Below are 7,010 nucleotides of genomic sequence, written 5' to 3'. Positions count from 1 at the left end.
TCTGAGATATGAACTCAGCATTGCTTTCCACAACCTCCACTTTGCCGCTGGCCCTGATCCAAGCCTGTTATTGATGCCTCCTCTAGCCTACTCTCTGGATATTGGAGCATATGCCAAAACTAAAATTACAGTGGAGCCCATCATCTTCCCCAGTAAAATAATATACCTGCCTCCCAGATCATCTACACTCTTTATCAGTTTTAAAGAGACTGCTTTGTAGATGAGGACAGCTACATCACAACTTTTATTGGTTCCATTGGCATAAAAAACTTGTTCTATCCATCTCTTCCTTAATTTAGCAGCCACTACTGGACTTAAATGCGTCTCTCGGAGGAACACTACCTTGGATTGGAATTTATTCAGTCAGGTCAATACTTTTTCTCTTTTCACTGGGATCCCTAGTCCGGCCACATTACAAGAAACTAAATTAAGAACCATAAGTATCAGATAACCAAGGATAGTCATCTAGCACTGCAAACAAGACCCCCCATGCACTGATTACAAGCCCCCCAGTGCTCTCAAAAGTCCCAGTACACTGTGCCATAGACAATGGAAAAGCCCATACACTGAAAAAGACATTTTTGAGACAAAAACACCACAAAAGAAAGGTTATTGTCAGCATCTGAGCCCTCCCATCAAACCGCTCCCCCCCCCTTCCCCGGAAATACTAATGATAATATATGTTTTGAACACTTCAACTCCCAAAACACTCCAACTCCCTAATTGCCACCCTAAATGATCTCTCCTATGCAGACTGGGACTCATCTAGATGTTAAACATGCTCAGCCACTCCCCTTAGAACCAAAACTACTACGCTCCAAAAGACTATGAAAACATTGTACAAAAGTAAGAGCAGGATTATCAGAGAAAAGAAGAACACAGTAATCCCTTATAACCCCTTCACATGCAATGTAGCATACAGAGCCTCAGATTCCATATGGAGAAAAAAGTGTCTCCAACATAACGATCAACAGCCCAGCTTGCCCAGGCTCGTCAGGGATCAAATATGCCACCTGCCAACAAATTCTTCACAAATTCTGTGGCTGCAGATGGGTCATCAAATAGTTGTGTTCCTCCTTGGTGCCAGATCCACAGACATGTATGGTAAAGAGAAGTGCAGTTTCCTGGATACCAAATCAGAGCAGATCGATGAAAATTCTCTGCGCATATTTGAGACTCACAACGAGAAGTCTTGGAAGACCAAGACTCCCTTATTCTCAAAATGAAACTCTGCTCTTTCTGTTGCGGTTCTGGCCGTGAGCGCCGCGACCAGACCCTTACCTCCGTGTTCCTGGACCTGTTCCCGCTTTCGTTGGCCTAGTTCCTGGCCTGTTCGGTGGCGTCCCTGCGAGGGCCGCGCCGCTGGGAAGCCTTCCATGGACGCCCTGTCTCTAGGCGGGCGCGCGCGCCACTTGGGTGCTTTTCTAGGCCATTTCCTGCCAGTGGTGACTCCGCCCAATTCCTGACGTCAGACGCCGCGGCCTTGATAAGCCAGCCGCGGCCACCCAGTCTTTGCCTTGCAATGGGCTTACCTATCGGAACCCTGTTGCTCTGTGCCCTGGAGCGACCTGCCTCGCTATCGCTCCATTCCTGCTTGCCTGCTACAGTACCTGCTTGGTTCCTGCTTGCCTGTTACAGTACCTGCCTGGTTCCTGCTTGCCTGCTACAGTTCCTGCCTGGTTCCAGTACCCGAGCCTTGCTACAGTTCCGGCCTGGTTCCAGTACCCGAGCCTTGCTACAGTTCCGGCCTGGTTCCAGTACCCGAGCCTTGCTACAGTTCCTGCCTGGTTCCAGAACCTGAGCCTTGCTACAGTTCCGGCCTGGTTCCAGTACCCGAGCCTTGCTACAGTTCCGGCCTGGTTCCAGTACCCGAGCCTTGCTACAGTTCCGGCCTGGTTCCAGTACCCGAGCCTTGCTACAGTTCCTGCCTGGTTCCAGAACCTGAGCCCTGTTACAGTACTGACCTACTGTCCTAGTCTGGTTCCAGTTCCCAGTCCTGTTCCACTACCGCCTAAGTCCCAGCGGTCGGGCCCCTACGGGCTCTTCCCAGGGGGGCTTCGGCTTCCAAGGGTGAAGTCACCTAAGTCCCAGCAGTTGGGCTCCTACGGGCTCCTTCCGGGGGAGTACCAGCTTCCAGGGTGAAGAGCACCTCTACGTCCAGCCTGAACATCTGCCTCCCAGCCTGCCATATACTAGAGACAGTGACCATCTTTTCCCAGTCTCCTGCAGGTCGGCCTAAGGGTCCACTAAAATGAGACTCCCATAACACTTTTGGTAATGTTGCAAAACTGTGACTTTCTGGGCATAATTCAGTAATCTAGCGATCATAACCCGGTGCTTCTGTGCTGCTGTAGTTTTAGGGTCCAGTCTATGCACACGTTCAATTATTCCTATCGACACAGGCTTGAGGGAGATAATTGTGGAGGCCAGCCATGTTTCCAGTACACTGACCAAATCGTACTCAGGGATGCTTTCAGGTAAACCCACATACCTCGGGTTGTTTCACAGAGATCGATTCTCCAGTTCGTCAAGCTTGTCATCTTGTGCTCAGGCAGCTTTTTCCAACTCTGCTACTTTGTGTTCCAAAGCTCCCATGCCATCCTCCACAACCGCAGTGCGGCCCTCCTCAAGATCTACCCGGGTATCAAACGTCCCTAGGGAAGCTCTTACTTCTGCAATCTGTTCAGAAATTTGGTGTAGCCTCATGTCCAAAGCCGCTACAACCACCTGGGTCACTTTCTCCTCCATAGAGTCTTCTGTGGGAGTAGCAGGCGAGACAGGTTGAGCAGCAGGCATTTTAGGTTCCAGGGCCTTTATCTTCTTCTGATCTTTTTTCAAGGTTTTAGTCACCATTTGCTGACTTTTTTCTCCAAAACACAAAATATGAAATTGTATGGAGGCACTACGGCATACCTTCAGTCGAAGAGAAGCAGAAAATAAAGCAGAAAAAGTACAGAATTAGGAGGGTGGCGGCTGGAGCTTGATCTACCCATGTCTTACCAAGCCCACCACATCTTGTGATTCCCCATTTCTTTCTTTTTGAGGTTGGAATCACCCACCAGCTAACTCTTACATTTCCTTCTGTTCCCAGGGCCAGATCCTTTGTAAGTAGGAGGAAAGATTTATTTTCAGGGCCCAGTGTGACAGGGCTGACTCTTATTTGTATTCATTTGGAGGGAAACACTTTTCTCAACACTGTAAGTGTCAGAAATAAGATACATAAGACTGGTTGAATGTCCAAAACCAATATATTTACTGATGGATAATCAGATGGAAAATGGCACAACTCAACTTATTTCCTTTAGTTTCCATAGGTAACTGTTACAGTTCTTTCTCTTCTATCTGTGCAAGAGTTTCTTTACTTTGGTTCAGGGGCAAGGGAAACACTCACCATCCAGGGCTTGAATTAATGAGGTTCCCAAGTGAGCAGGGATATCCTTGTTGGCACCAGTTGGCATAACTTTACTTCTGATCCTGATGATGAGCAAGTCTGGAGATCTCGAGTTTTAGGGCAATGGTTCAGGGTCAAGTGGGGGCTTGCAGGATAAAGAACCAGAGAGGTCTTGAAGACCTTGTTATGAACTGAGCAAATTGGTGGACATCTTGGAAAAATTGTTTTTTCCCTCATGCGAGCATGTTTTAAAATCTGCCTGCATACACACATAAAATCCGCTAAGGCCCTAGCCAAATACACATAGGAGGGATACTTTAAATAATATGCACATGGATCATTCCTAAAATTCAATTTTCTTTTTTGATCACTGTCATGCAGTGAGCCAAGGATTTTAATGTATTATCCACAAGGACTCCAAGATCCTTTTCCAAGGCAGTGATTCCCATTATATAATCCAGCATCGTGTACTTGCTGTTGGGATTATTTTTTTTATGTGCATCACTTTGCACTTTTTCACATTAAATGTCATCTGCCATTCAGTTGCTCAGTCTTCCAGTATCACAAAGTTCTTCTGCAGTTCGCTGCTGTTTTAACAAATTTGAATAATTTTGTGTTAGACCTCTTTTCCATGCCCAAGATTTTAGAACCATTCTACAAGCAATCATTTTTTCAAAATTAGACTATTGTAACACCATCCTACTCGGCCTTCCCGCTTCATACACTAAACCACTCCAGATGGTGCAAAATGCAGCTGCACGAATTCTGACAAATACTAGGAGAAGGGACCACATAATCCCCATACTAAAGAGCCTCCATTGGCTACCTATACACTTTAGAATAATATACAAGGCCATTCTCACCACATACAAAATCACCCACCAACTGGCTCCCATCGACCTACAGATCCCCCTCCGACTACACAATTCGTCAAGACCGACAAGAGATGCATACAAGGGATCGCTACAGGTACCACCTTCCAAATCTACCAGACACTGCACACTAAGAGACCGGGCTTTCTCTACAGCCATCCCACCGTTATGGAACTCCATCCCCTCAAATCTCAGAACAGAACCTTGCATCTCAACCTTCAAAAAAAGACTAAAGACCTGGATATTCTTACAAGCCTTCCCGGACGCCAACATAGTCAACTAATCTCCAACTACAACTTGGTTATCCATTCTATTGTTTTACATATGTAAATTAATAACCTATCCTTCTCTTCCTTCTCATCCAAGTTCTCATCACCCTGTTATATGTAACTGCCTTTTCAGCACCTTTGTTATAGTTATGTTTACTATGCACCCCTGTTTTATGTGAACCAGCATGATGTGACTGCTGTCTCGAATGCCGGTATATAAAAATTTGAAATAAATAAATAAATAAATCTGCAAATTTGATCACCTCACCCGTTGTTCCCTTTTCCAGATCATTTATGAATATGTTAAACAGCACAGCTCCGAGTACTAATCCCTGTGGTACTTCACTAATAACCTTTCTCCATTTAGAAAACTGGACCTTTAGTCCTACCATCTGTTTTCAGTCTTTTAGCCAGGTACAAATCCACAATAGAACAGTGCCTCCTATCCCATGGCTTTGTAATTTCCTGAGGAGTCTCTCATGAGGGAATTAGCAGCTAATGAGTCTAGAGTACAGAAACTGTGAGGAGCAGCAGATGAACAGTTCTGGGGCCTGTTCCTGAAAATACTCTGGATCTTTCATCGAACTCCTAGGCTAAAGGGCTCATACTAAAAGCCCCTAGGAATATCGTGTACTAAACACAATTTTGGAACTCTCTCTGTGTACAGAAATGTTCTCTGTTACTTCACTCAAGGATCTGAGTAAGTGTTAACTTTGTGGAAGAGGGGATGATTTTCTTGATGATTCTAGAAGCACTGGGAATTGTAGTAAGCTCATTGAAAAGGAGAATGTAGCCCAATTGGTTAAAAACATAAGAAATTGCCATGCTAGGTCAGACCAAGGGTCCATCAAGCCCAGTACCCTGTTTCCAATAGAGGCCAAACCAGGCCACAAGAACCTGGCAAGTACCCAAACACGAAGAAGATCTCATGCTACTGATGCCAGTAATAGCAGAGGCCATTCCCTAAGTCAACTTGATTAATAGCAGTTAATGGACTTTTCCTCCAAGAACTTATCCAAACCTTTTTTGAACCCAGTTTCTCTGCCTTCTTTTTCCAAAATGCAACTTCTGAGTCATGATTCCACTCAGTTCTCTGCCTCCTTTTCTCCAAATGCAATCTCCCTGGCATGACTCCACTCAGTTTGTCTGCCTCCTTTTCCCCAAATGCAACCTCTGAGGAATGACTCCACTCACTTCGTCTGTGTCCTTTTCCCCAAATGCAACTTCCGAGGCATGACTCCGCTGAGTTCCTCTGCCTCGATTTCCACGAATGCAACCTCTGAGGCAGTTCCTCTGCCTTATTTTGTCCAAGTGCAACCTCTGAGGCATTCAGTTCCTCTGCCTCCTTTTCCCCAAATGCGTCCTCCAAGGCATGACTTCAATGAGGTCCTCTGTCTCGATTTCCCCAAATGCAACCTCTGAGGCAGTTCTTCTGCCTTATTTTCTCCAAGTGCAACCTCTGAGGCATTCAGTTCCTCTGCCTCCTTTTCCCCAAATGCAACGTCCGAAGCATGATTCTACTCAGTTCTTCTACCTTCATTTCCCAAATACCACCTCTGAGGTATAACTCCTCTGAGTTCCTCTGCCTCCCTTTCCCAAACGTCACCACCGAGGCAAGACTCCACTGACCCTCCCCGCCCGCTCTACTCCACTTGGTTGTTGAGTTCCCAATATTTTTGAGGATGGATTTGTCTGAAGATTTTTAGCATCCCTAAACTATTGAACATGAAGGAGTTTGCTGCCATGGATATGCACTAATAAAGCTGCAAATGTCTACATTTTGTAGCCTGTGGAAATGTATCATGTGGAAACCTTTGTTTCTTTTTTTGGTAAAGAAACTGATCTTGTTGGAGCTACATTCTTTTCTCTGTTATTTATTTATGTATTTAAAAAATGTATGTATTTATTTTAATACTGCTCACTACACGGATTGTTCAATATTAAATGAAACATACACAATTAAAATAAGAATAACCTACATACAGTAAGAAGAATACAAATCATAATAGACTGCAGCTGATTTCATCATTACATGGGAGTCAGATCAAACCTGGCATTTGATGGAAAAAATCAACACACTGAAAGGTACATGTAAATCAAACACAAGGATTGGAATTAAGCAAACAACCTGGTGGTTGAAAAAGCACTAGAAATACTGCAAATGCCTGTTAAGTATGCTTCAATCGCTGTTTAAAGTTTTATAACCTTATAATTTCATTTGGAGACACATTGAGCAAATAGTAAGGAGGGTTCAAACATTAAAAGGCTGTTTGAATAAATGTGTTCAAGTTCTTTTTTAAGTCTTTCAAATTAATAATTTCTCTCAGTGACTCAGGGATCCCATTCCAAAGTCTTGTTCTGGCAACTGAAAAAGCACGATTTCTGTAAATATCTAGTCTGGTTATTTTTGAAATTCGAATTTCCAGTAAGTTCTTGTTTGCAGAATGCAGATGTCAGGTGGGTTTATAAATATGGAGG

This window comes from Rhinatrema bivittatum, chromosome 1, assembly GCF_901001135.1.
Source record: "Rhinatrema bivittatum chromosome 1, aRhiBiv1.1, whole genome shotgun sequence".
NCBI classification, from domain to species: Eukaryota; Metazoa; Chordata; class Amphibia; order Gymnophiona; family Rhinatrematidae; genus Rhinatrema; species Rhinatrema bivittatum.
The sequence above is the reverse complement of the archived record's forward strand: the minus strand, read 5'-3'. Positions refer to the sequence as shown.